The sequence below is a fragment of the Phoxinus phoxinus genome (genome assembly GCF_949152265.1).
Source record: "Phoxinus phoxinus genome assembly, chromosome: 5".
NCBI lineage: Eukaryota > Metazoa > Chordata > Actinopteri > Cypriniformes > Leuciscidae > Phoxinus > Phoxinus phoxinus.
Window position 1 is genome coordinate 41,592,469 of NC_136880.1, and position 13,211 is coordinate 41,605,679.

The window sequence follows — 13,211 nt, forward strand, 5'->3', positions numbered from 1 at the left end:
CCATACTTCTCACGTATAAATTGCACGATAAACACAATAGGTGCTAGGGACGCATTTAGTGTGACCGGGTTGGTTACCCAGTGACGTGTAGCCGTCACGGAAGTGGGAATCAAATTCCTGATGACTCGGTTTAGGTGGTTAAAAGTCGATTCTTTCTTTTGAGAAACAATAACTTAATTTATTGCGTGCTCTTTCATTTGCATACCTTTGCAGAGAGCTGCATTACACATTGCATGAAAGGGAATATTTGAAAAAGCATAATAGGGGCACTTTTAATATGGTCTGAAAATCTACAGAGAAGATTTGAAATTTGAGTCTGGAAAAGTATGGAATTTTGAAATGGAAAATGTGTAGGAACCCTGAGTGTGAACATCATCTGAACCCTGGTGACACCAAACACACTGTAGAGATGAGTTACCGAACTACAAGTGTGAAGACATCCTAACACTCAAACATGAGTGCTCAACGCTGCAAAAACACGATGTAAATAGAAACCTTTGACCACTGGATCGTTTGCCAGATCTGTTTCGACATATATGCTATTATTATTACCGATAAAACTGATCCTAGACCAGCAGTTATAAAGCGGAGGTTGTCTGGAGTCCGGAGATGACCAAACTTGCCCTTTTATTTAGATGCCGTTTTCCTTTTGTTCTAGTTCTTTGTCCATACATGACTCCACCTGTGCATAACCATCACGTCTAATGCATAAGCTGCCTTATTTTTATTTCAATTAATAAATGTTCCGTGTTTTTCCCATGGTGCCATTACTCTCGGTATTGGTCGTGTTGTACAAGATCGAGCAGCAAAAGCTTTTGAAAGATTATATAAGGATAATCAGATATATGGTGGTTGGCATTTTCATCATTACGCCCACATTTTAACATTAATTTCTCCTGGCACGCGGCTTAGTTTAATTGTTCTGCAAAACGTTCCCTTGTTGTGGAGGCGGAATATAGTGTCACGAAATCAAGTTTCGGTTAGTCCGGAAAAGTGGAGAATGTCGTGTAAAATTGCTTTTTAAAATTTATATCCTGTTTATTTCATAAGCATGCCGAATTCCCGATCACCGGTCTTTATATATATATATATATATACACTTTTATTAAGCAAAGATGCGTTCAATTGATCAGAAGTGACAGTAAAGACATTTATAATGTTATAAAAAATGTTGTTTCAAATAAACGCTGCTCTTTTAAACTTTTTAATCATCAGAATCCTACACTCTAAAAAATGCTGGGTTGTTTTACCTCAATTTTGGGTCAATTATGGACAAACCCAGCCATTGGGTTACATTTTTTAATTGCATTTTTGATCCAACATTTTGGTTTATCCATATTTAACCCAAAATTGGGGTAAAACAACCCAGCATTTTATTAGAGTGTAAAAAAATGTGAAGCAGCTCAACTGTTTTTAACATTAATAATAATCATAAATGTTTCTTGAGCATCAAATCATCATATTATACTGATTTCTGAAGGATCATGTGACACTGAAGACTGGAATAAATTACACTTTACATATTTCACTGTATTTTTGATCAAATAAATACAGTCTTGGTGAAGAGAAGAGACCAAAATATCTTACCAAATTTTTTTTTTGCATAATATTTAAGTTGGCATAAGCTTTAATAGACAATGTTGCACATCTTATTTAATGTGTTTGACTATCCTGATATAGGAATGTTTACTGTTGGTGGTAAAAAAACAAAAACAATAAAAAAAACAGGTTCAAATGTTATGTATAGTATTATGCATTTGTCATGGTTACGGTTTGGTGTTCTGGACAGAAGAGATCGTCAGGTTTGTGTGTGTGTGGGAGTATAAAGGACAAAAGCTTGTGTCTTCATTCCACAGGTATAAGTGCGTACAAACAGGTAACGCACACTTACACACTTGTACATTCATACCGATCACATTCCTCAGAGCAGGTTCTCACAGAAAACCACAGGCTCGGCCCTCGACGGGGACTCGATCGCTGACCGGAACCGTTCCTGGCAGCTTCTCCTCGGTGATGTTTGGCACACACACTGGGATCTGGCAACGGACGAGAGCGTGGTGTAACTTACACTGGAGGGAAAAAAAAAATTCAGTCAGACATTGCTTGTAAATTTCACAAATTTACAAGTAGTACTTCAATAATCTTTGCTTTTGTCAAATCATTTTTACAGTGTAATATGCCTTGAAAACAATATTTTGGTAACACTTTACAATAAGGTACATTAGTTAACATTAACTAATAAATAACTGCATTTATTAATCTTTGTTAATGTTAATTTCCACATTTACTAATACTTTATTAAAATCTTGTTAACATGAGTTAATGCACTGTGAACTAACATGAACAAACAATTATCAGCTTTATTCATATTAACTAACATTAACAAAGATTAATAAATACTGTAACAAATGTATTGCTCATTGTTCGCTAATACATCAACTAATGTTTAACAAATGAACCTTATTGTAAAGTGTTACCAATATTATTTTAGTGTAATATGCCTTTACTATCCCAACTAATGGGGTCCAAAAGTCAGATACCTCTTTAAAACACATATTTCTGTGACTGATGGTCAGATTTCTTACAATATGGTTTCATTGTTAAGATCATAAACTGCACTCCTACAGCATTTATTAATCTTTGTTAATTTTCATGTCAACATTTGCTAATTATTGCATTATTAAAATCAAAAGTTGTATTTCTTAACGTTAGTTAATGCATTGTGAACAAACATCTGTATTTTTTTATTAACTAATGCTAACAAATACAGTAACAAATGTATTGCTCAGTATTAAATAAACTGAAATCAAATCATGCCTTGAAAAAAAAAATTATTTCGTGTTTACTATCCTTACTAATGGGGTCCAAAAGTCAAGATACCTCTTAAAAAAAAACAAATATTTCTGATTTTACTAAATTTTTAATGTGACTGATGGTCAGATTTCTTACAATAGGCCTATGGTTTAATTGTTAAGATCATAAACTGCACTTCTACTGCATTTATTAATCTTTGTTCATTTTCATGTCAACATTTGCTAATGCATTATTAATATCAAAAGTATTTCTTAACATTAGTTAATGCAATGTGAACAAACAGCTGTATTTTTTTTATTAATTAATGTTAACAAATATAGTAACAAATGTATTGCTCAGTGTTAATACATTAAGTAATGTTAACAAATAAAACATTGAATTGTATGGATTTTCTTCATACATTGAAACTCAAGATGAAATATGTCAAATAATCATTAAAACAGGAGAAACTCTAAAATTCACTTTTCTCTCATAATTTGTATTGAGAACATTGCATTAAATTAAAAACGCACTAGTGAGACTTAGGTCCCCTTATTATTAAATTCACGTGTATTATGGCACTTGGTGTTCATGTGCATGATCTATTGCACAACTTTTTTTTTTTGCTGTATAATTTAATTTCCGCCGTGCATGGAAAAAAAAATCAGGGCAGTGCATGCACACATGTCAACGGGTTTAACTGTGATAAACCCACGCGGTAATAAAGCATGCCGTGAAGTGAGTTTTACACACTGTAATTTCACACTGTTATGAAACTGGAAGAGATTAGCGTCGTTTCACAATGTCAGACAGCGTGGCGGTTCACCGGGTCAACACAAAAGGAGCGTCGCGACTGACTCGCACGGAACCCCCGTGTTTTGTTTCAACAACACGGAATCCCGTCGCCAAGCAACCCGGGTTGCGTGATGCGCGAGGGAAGCCCTGTCACTCGATCGCTCGCGGGGAAGGACCGTGTGCTCGCGCGCGTGACGTCAAACACAGGTTGCTCTCTCGCGGAGGCGCATCTTTTAGATGCCATTGAAAAAGATAAACAGTCAATGAGGTAAAAAAAAAAAGGCGACCGGAAGGAAACCATCCTTTAATGTTATTACGCAAAACGAGTCTATGTGAAAAATGCAAGACATTAGGTGAACTTGCCCTCTAATTTACGATGACGCGCAAGGATTTTGGTTAAAACTCGCGTTATATGCTTTAATTAGTGGCCTGGAACTGAGCCGTAAATGACTGTGTTGCAGGTGTAAAGCTGATGTGACAAACCTTTAGACTGGAGAGTAACATGAACCTGTTCAGGACTATAACTGTGCAGTGGGAGTTAATGCATTCAATTATGCATTGATTTATTAGCCATCAGTTTCAGCACAACCTGATTTCCACACCTAGATTTCACCCATTATCCTCCTACCTACATTTCGCAAATTATTTTATTGGGGATCAATGAGACATAGCAAACCGCCCACAACTATATATAAAAAACAACTTTTTAGACCAGGCGCCAGAGAAACAAGGGCGCAGCCATCTTAGAGTTCTCTGAACTTCCGTTTCTGCGGTCGCTCTCTATGGCATTGCTTAGCTTTTGTAGTGGATTTATTTACTTAATGTGAAGTTAACTAAAGTTATCATGAGGATTGTAATGTTTAAATCAGATGTCTTAACAAATGTCAGTAGACCGGGAAGATTTAAAAACGAGCCGTTCATTCACAAATACGCAAGATCGCTGTGAAAATACAGACCGGAAGACAAAAGACTACGTGCAGCGGTGAAACGGGGCGGGGCTACACAATGTATAGCCCCGCCCCTTTCCCCGCGCCGCGATCGCTGTGTGTTCTGTCTTCCGGTTTGTGTTTCTAAGATCTTATCGATTTATGAATGAACCGCTCGTTTTAAAATCTTCTCGGTCTACTGATATGTGATATGTTATGATATGCGCTTAAAACATTACAATGCCCATGATAACTTTCCTCAACTCTACAATAAGTAAATCCACTTCAGCGATGCCATAGAAATGCTACCGCAATAACGGAAGTTCAAAGACAAAATTGTAAAGATGGCCGCGCGCGTGTCTCTGGCGCATAAGGTCTAAAAAAATCCTTTGTCTATGAAAAAATCCAATAACGACCAGATTCACAAACAAAATGCTGGTTTAAGCTCATGTGTGGGTCAAATATGAACAAACCCACTTAAATTGGTTGGGTTTGGAATGGATTTGTCCATATTTGACCCAGTATTTTTTTTATTAAAGTGTTTAGTTATCTGATTTTAAAATGGGCGAGTTTTTCCTTCTATTGTCTTGATATTGAATCGTAAACAGTTGAACACTTTGGATAATCTGACATGACTCACTGAATCATATTCATTAATGAGACATTTTCACAAACAATAATTTTTTTATTATTCACTCTAATAAATGCTGGGTTGTTTCCACCCATGTTACAACCCAACCATTGGTTTACTTTTTTTATATATATATAAAATTTAACCCAACATTTGGGTTTGTCCATATTTTACCCAAAACATGGGTTGAAAAAACCCAGCATTTTTTTTAAATGATTGTTTGTCAAATGTGCAAATGCTTAACGCATGACGTAAAAATAGTTTTAATGAGCAATTTGTTCTACTGTAAAGTATTCTTGCACTGTAGATTTAACTGAGGTAATTTCAACATGTTTATGAGTAGTTTTAGGCCTGGTGTGTGTAGATATTCACTCACAAATAAAGGCTCTTTATTGGCATTGATGGTTCGATGAAGAATATTCCATCCATGGCATATTTCCATTTCACAACAGGAACTTTATAGAGGAAAAGGCTACTTGAGATTTTTAAAATGTTCGAAAAATGATTATTTTAAGAACTGTTGAATGAAAGGTTCTTGGGGAACCAAAAATGTTTAATATACGACATCACTATATACTTATTCATATTTTTATGAGTGTTTAATAGTGATAGACTAGTAGCCTAAAGTGCAAATATGTAGTCCAGCTGGCACTCCGTCAAGTTTTGTGAGTACGAAGTATCCGTGGCTTTTTCCACTAATTTGTTCAGTTCTATCATTTGACGGGTCAAGCAGCATTTCGCAAGTTTATGGTGACAAATACCAGGTTTACTGTGAGTGTGTGAAAGTGCGTAGTAAGGTAGAGTGTGGCCCAGTGTTGCCATATTTACCTCCTCCAGCATGTGTGTGTGTGTGTGTTTGGAAACACGGTTGCCGTGGTGATAAAGTCATAAGTAGTTCCAGGTCTGCAGGTAAAGACAGATGACGTGTGGACTGGAGGAGGACGGCTGATACAGCAGGTATTGCACCAGATCAATCTTTAGATAACATCTTACGACATGACTTCCGGCGGCTCACCTCTCCGCACGACATGCAATTCTGGAAAATAATAGGCCAAATTAAAAAAAAAAATTGTAGCGCGAATGCACACAGTCCAAATATCATTTTCTGCCACTCATCTATTCATAGAATAGCAGATTCACCAGGCCTAAATATTTAAACAAAATTATTTTGTGGTGAAAATAACCTATATATATAAAATAATATATACAAAAAAAGCTGTCAAAACGAGTCCAGATTATTACAGATGAAACTCGAAAAATTATAATATGGTGCAAAAGTTCATTTATTTCAGTAATTCAACTTAAAAGGTGAAACTAATATATTATATAGACTCATTACATGCAAAGTGAGATTTCAAGCCTTTATTTGTTATAATTTTGATGATTATGGCTTACAGCTTATGGGAATTTTTTTTTTCAAAATTGGAATATTGTGAAAAGGTTTTCATAAGCTGTAAGCCATAATCATCAAAATTAAACTGTAAGCCAAACCTGCTCTTGCTGCAATATGTGCATCATAAAACACGACAGTTTCAGATCTCATCTTTCGTCGGGCAAACACTTAAAGCACCGCAGAAAAGGCAATACATAATAATGATGTGATGAACTCATGCAATTCTGATTACATTTATGCATTTAGTAGACACTTTTATCCGAAGCGACTACACTGTAAAAAAAAAAGTATGATTAATAAGTTATGACATGTGTTTTTACATTGCTTTAACTCATCAAAATAAGTTAAGCAATTTTCAACTTTTTTAAAATATATATTTAAAAAATATTCAGCTCACTTTTTTAAAGTCAGTTTAATGTAATTTAAGTTGCAATGACTTAAACATCCAAGTTAATTGTACTTAAAAATTTAAGGCAGCAACAATTTTTTTTTTACAGTTCAAAGAGCCAACAATATTCGTAATATATGCCAGGTTTATTAAGGGATGCACGATATATCGGCCAGCATATCGGTATCGGCCGATATATGTTCATTTTCAATGTTATCGTTATCGGTCCGATAAGAAAATTTGGCTTATATATTAAAGCCGATAAATAATGGATTATTTCCTTCACGTTCAACACTGAAATATGAATAAATATAAATAAAGCGTCTGCCAAATGCATAAAAATATGATTGAAATCACTTCGATAAAGGAAAATATAGCACAAGTCTGTCATAAGCTACATAAAATGATAATCAGATATAATATAATTGTGTGGTTGGGACATGGATTTTAATGGTGAGACTTTTGTTTTTGTAATCAGGCTCTCAAAAATTATATCAAAATTTGGATTTAGATTTATCGGCCAATATATCGGTTATCGGCTCTCAAATATAAAGAATTATCGGTTATCGGTATCGGCCAATATTTTCATATCGGTGCATCCCAAGTTTTTTTTTTGTGTGACTATTTAGGTTACATTTATTTTGTATTTCAGTTTTAGTTTTTATGTATTTCTGGTTAGGAAATCACCTGCATTACCTCCTCCAGCTTCCTGATTTCCTGACAAAAAACATGAAAAAATGTTCCTAATAAAAATAATTGAATATAATTTCGGCGGAGTCACATGACATGTCAGAGTTCCTGAGTCACATGTGATGGTTCATCCCTATAACACGCTGCTCCTGCAAACACTCGGGGTTTTCCTCCTGTGTCTGGGACGGGCGAGTGGCCTTGGCCTTTTTTCTCTAGGCTTCATATTTATTTATTTTCTAGCCGACTCGTTCACGAACCTCAGTGATATTTTAGCACATGTGCATGGCAACAGCAAAACAGTAAAGCAGCAGGAGAATTCCTGACCCGACCGCGTTTGTGAATTAGTGATCATGTAAAAAGCCACTGTGGCTTGGAGATTGCAAACAGGCCGTGTGGAGACGCGGAGAGCTAACCAGTCCTCGAAATAGACAGCGTTTGTTTGTGCGGAGAGAGAGGAACGTGTGTTTGACATCGGGACCGCTTCACTGTCCTGTGAACCTGACGAGGTGTGGAGCGACTTATGCCAGAACACGAAGCCGTTATCTACTGTCAAACCGGAATATATTCAGACAACTTCAACTTTTCCCACATTATCACAGTTTATTCGCAATAGTTTAGAAAACGGTAATAAAATATGACGAGAACTCATCAAAAATTATCGTGAAATTAACGGTAAAAGTAATAATAGTAGTTCACAGACACGAGATATTTAACAATGCAAAAATCAATGTTCAGATTGTTACCGTTAACTTTTTATACATAAATGAACCCATTTTAAATGTGCATGTATTTATTTGTCTTAGTGTGATTTATTTTTATGATAACTAGAACACTTAGAATATATTGTTTTATTTATTTCATATTTACACTGTAAAAATTGATCTGGATTTTAACGGTAAAAGACTGTAAAAATGCTACGGTGAAAAACGAGACGAGACGGCGAGTTCTGCAAGTAAATAAATCACTATTAAAATTGGGAAATAAAAGTGAACATTATTTATCATGAAAATCAGTATCATGTAGTTTATGTTACAAATAAAATAAATTAATAAAACCTTTTAATGCAACTTTTTAAAAAGCTTTAGTCAATTGCTTAATTTTTATGCAGAAAAAGAAAATTCTGGCTTAAAGAAATACTTTTAGAAGTTGTTTTTAATAATAAGTTAGCACCTTTCACAGACACGAGACATTTAACAATGCAAAAATCTAAAGAAATCAATGTCCAGATTGTTACCGTTAACTTTTTATACATAAATTAACCCATTTTAAATGTGCATGTATTTATTTGTCTTAGTGTGATTTATTTTTAGAATAACTAGAACACTTAGAATATATTGTTTTATTTACACTGTAAAAAATTATCGTGATTTTAACGGTAAAAGACTGTAAAAATGCTACGGTAAAAAACTGTTAATAGGCTAACAGAAAGTTTCCATACTTTATATTGAATAACTGATAGATCTTACTGTACGTTTAATGTAATTTTACAGTAAAATACCGTTAAAAGTGAGAAACCGTAAATTGACATTCCCACAAATCGGATTTGATGTATTTTTGTTGAAATAACTGTTTCTTTATAGTTTTTTCTAATCAGTTATGTACATTAGGGTTTTATGTTACATTTAATATTGTTAAATTAATGTTTATTGCATTTTTAAAATGTCATGTGTGTTACTCATGGTGTTTAGTGTTCGTGTGAATGACACTGTGCAGCTTCTATACATTAATATGAACTTTAAATGTGAGCATTTACTCATCTCACTTGCACAAAAAAATATTAAATATTCCTCAAAATGAATAAAATCAGTGAAATGCAGAATCAGAATATTACGCAAACCTCCAATAACTAAATATGTTAAATAAAACATACATTTTTATGCATTTAATTTCACTTTATTGACCAATGTACTTGCTTCTGACCTTCGATGATGCAGTTAAATAAGCAGAAATGACTGTAGATACAGTAGATAGAAAGGTTTGCTTGTTTGCTTTCCTCTACTGTACACATTTCCTTAAGTAATACAATTAGTTACTTTTTAAGGGAGTAACGCAATATTGTAATGCATTACTTTTAAAAGTAACTTTCCCCAACACTGGTGTCCTGCCGGGCGTACACCAAAGGATTTTCACAGTCCCAGACTAAAGACCGGCAGTCTTTAGGAATCTTACTGAAGCGCGCTCCCGTCGTCTCGATCGTTAAATGTGAGGTGATAATCTGCAGTCGGCGACCCGATTTATGCCAGTCTTTCTCTAGTCTTTCATATCAAACATGTTTGATATTATCGCAAGTCCTAGCGTAGTCATAGTGACGTAAAACAATCAACAACCAATAAATTTGTTCTCAGAAAACCGGAAACAGGAAGCCATCAGTCACAACAAAGAAACAAGTCAACGGACGTGGAAACACAACGAGCGCCAAGTAGCCGAAAATGGACCATGGATAAAGAGGAGCGCCTTGTCGAGCACGCAAATGCGTCTCTATAGCACGCAGTGTGTTTATCGTGCAATTTATACGCGAAAATGAGTTTTTACGTGGATATGATACGCAGTTTTGCGCGTGCATATGATACGCACTTTATTGCTTGATATACACACGCACCCCACACCACTAATCCTACCCAAGCGGTTTTTTTTTTTTTCATATTTATTTATATAGGCTATCACCCAAAAGCCAGTATTAGTTTTCACTTCATAGGCTTGCAGCCTCCATGTTACAGCTAATGCTGTGAGATTTTATGTTAGTTTTAACATAAAATAACCTGATCCTGTTTGATCGGTTCAATAATCGATTTTTCATCTTGCATCAAAATCCCGTCTATTCACTGTATGCTTTTGAAATATAGAGTTGGGTTCTGTTTTAATGTACCCAAGTGTAGCCTACCTAAAATAAAAATAGTTTAATATACAGGTTTGCAGCTCTTGATTTCTTTTGATTAATTAACCACTTGTAAACTTATGTTCACTGTTCTTTTTTATAAATATAGGATTTGTGTGAGTCGAATCGAAATCGAATTGAGAGCTTGCGAATCGAAGTGGAGATGTTCACATAACAATGTCTAACTTGATTTTTTTCATTCCAGGAAAAGAAAGTGATTTATTGTAATTAAACAATATAAATTAACATATTTGTACTCATCAAACAAAAAAATATGCATAAAAATGCCTATTTTAATGGAGGAAAAAATGTGTTGTAGTCTTGTAAATAGTGTCACTACAAGATTCAGTGTTTGTAAAATCTTTAGTCTGAGACTGTGAGTCTGTGAAACCAAGTCTTTAGATGTGAGCTGATAATCTTATAAAGTCTTTTCTAAATCTTTTCAAAGTCTTTAGGTGTACAGAAGGCATAAGAAAGACGACGAGACTCTCTGACTGCCGAAACACTCACGCTTCATACTAACCAACATAAATACAGTGTATTCCTGAAGTACCCTAACCCTCATAAAAGACACGTTTATAGATGTGCGGATGAAGGGGGCTCATTATAAACCCTCTTTTTTGTGGGGGTCTATTTAAGGCGATCCTCCTGATGTGGTTTAGGATTTTGCTATTTTCACTTCACCCTTGAATTTTCTCCAACCAGAGGAATATCTGAAAACCCCTCGGCTTTACCCAAACCCCGCGCCGCTGTAATTACTCCAGTCTGAGCGTGATCATGCCTGGATTCGGAGTGAGGGGTCACATGACCACAGACCAGCCCATCCGAGGTGTCCGTGTCCCGGGGGGATTTTTACCCGGATCGGTGGCACATGGTGGGATTGGAAAGCGAGGCCGCGCTCCAGTTATAGCGGGAGAACACAAATCACTCGGCAGTGAACTCGGCAGTTTTGTGGTGAGAAGATGGAAGAGGAGAGGAAACAGATGGAGTCATAAAGACGGAGAGAAGAGCAAAAGCACGTCACCTGCTACAGCTTTAACCCTATAAAGCCATAAAGTGTCATATTTTGATAAGTACGTTTCTAATCATCAACATGACTGATGATTTTTAAAGGCCTCTAAATGATCGAAACGTTCCTGAAAATCTTCTGAGGTTAGACTTTTATAGCAAGTAAATAATTGCAAAAACATCTCACTCTAAAAAATGCTGGGTTGTTTTAACCCAATTTTGGGTCAAATATGGACAAACCCAGCCATTGGGTTACATTTTTAAATTGCATTTTTGATCCAACGTTTGGGTTTGTCCATATTTGACCCAACATTTGGTTAAAACAACCCAGCATTTTTTAGAGTGTGTCTTTCTGCTGTGAAATCTGCACTGATTTTTATCAAGTAACAATAACTTTTATATTGTTAGTAATATTTAACGATGAAAACTCGCTGGACTGAAGCAATAGCATACGTAATTTTATGGAAATTCACCATCAGGCTTTTGAGGAAGGAACACTCCTCAAACTTTTATCCCAATTTTGGGTCAAATATGGACAAACCCAAACGTTGGGTTAAAAATGTCATGTAAAAATTTAACCCAACGGCTGGGTTTGTCCATATTTGACCCAAAATGCATTTTTTTAGAGTGAAGGTTTGTTTGTTCATCTCTCAATCATCATTGTATTGCATTGCATTATATGTTTTAAAACTACAGAGCTTTGATCATAAAACTAATTGGCAGATATTGAGTGACAACTGATAATTATATGCATTATATGGCAGACGTCTGATATACTGTTATATTGATTTGCATTACAATCTTTCAGAATTTCTTATTTTTTGGCCATAGAAATATCAGCATCTGCACTAAATTGCATATTTTTGCTCAGTTTAGGCCTCTGAATAAATTGAGCTGAGCTTTTTTCACTCCATATTCTGACTAAATAAGCCATTAAAACATGATGATTAAAATATGATACTTAATAACGAAACTGATATTCTAACTTTTTGTGGTTCATTTTGTAATATTTTGTATAAAGTTTCAATATAGTGCTCCATAAAAAAAAATCAAAAAAATCTGGCAATAATTTCGCTTTCATAATAATAATTCTGACATTCATTTCTGTGCCTGTTTTTATTCTCGGACAGTTCCATTCATTTCCACTGCAGTAAAGGGACTTGCCATGTAAAAAATGATCGTGATTTTAACGGTAAAAGACTGTAAAAAATGCTACATTGAAAAACTGTTAATTGGTTAACAGAAAGTTTCCTTACTGTATATACGGTAAATAAGATCGATCTAATTCTACATTTAGTCAAATTTTACAGTTAAATTTACAGTTTTTGAAAGTGAAAAAGAACAACTCGTATAATTTACAGAGAAAAACTGTAAATTGACATTCCCACAATTCCCTGCGTGACACTTCACATTTGATGTATTTTTGTTGAAATAACTGTTTCTTCATAGTTTTCTTAGTTTTTTTTTCTAATCAGTTATGTGCATTAGGGTTTTATGTTACATTTAATGTTGTTAAATAAATATTTATTGCATTTTTAAAATGTCATGTGTGTTACGATGATGGTGTTTAGTGTTCGTGTGAATGACACTGTGCCGCTTCTATAGTGTTAACTTTCCTGTGGAAAAGATGCTTGTGATGAGCTTTGATTGATCATGTGACTCTCATCACTGCTGTGATTGGTGGATGTCAGTGTATGGCACAAAACAGATAT

At 34.9% G+C, this 13,211-nt stretch overlaps 1 protein-coding gene across 1 annotated transcript in view; it reads right to left on the reverse strand.

Moving 5' to 3' along the window:
- The window catches only part of LOC306999009 (uncharacterized protein), a gene marked incomplete at both ends in the record, with an annotated part of 70,044 nt that overhangs the window by 38,749 nt on the left and 18,084 nt on the right, over positions 1 to 13,211 (reverse strand). The window lies entirely within an intron of this gene.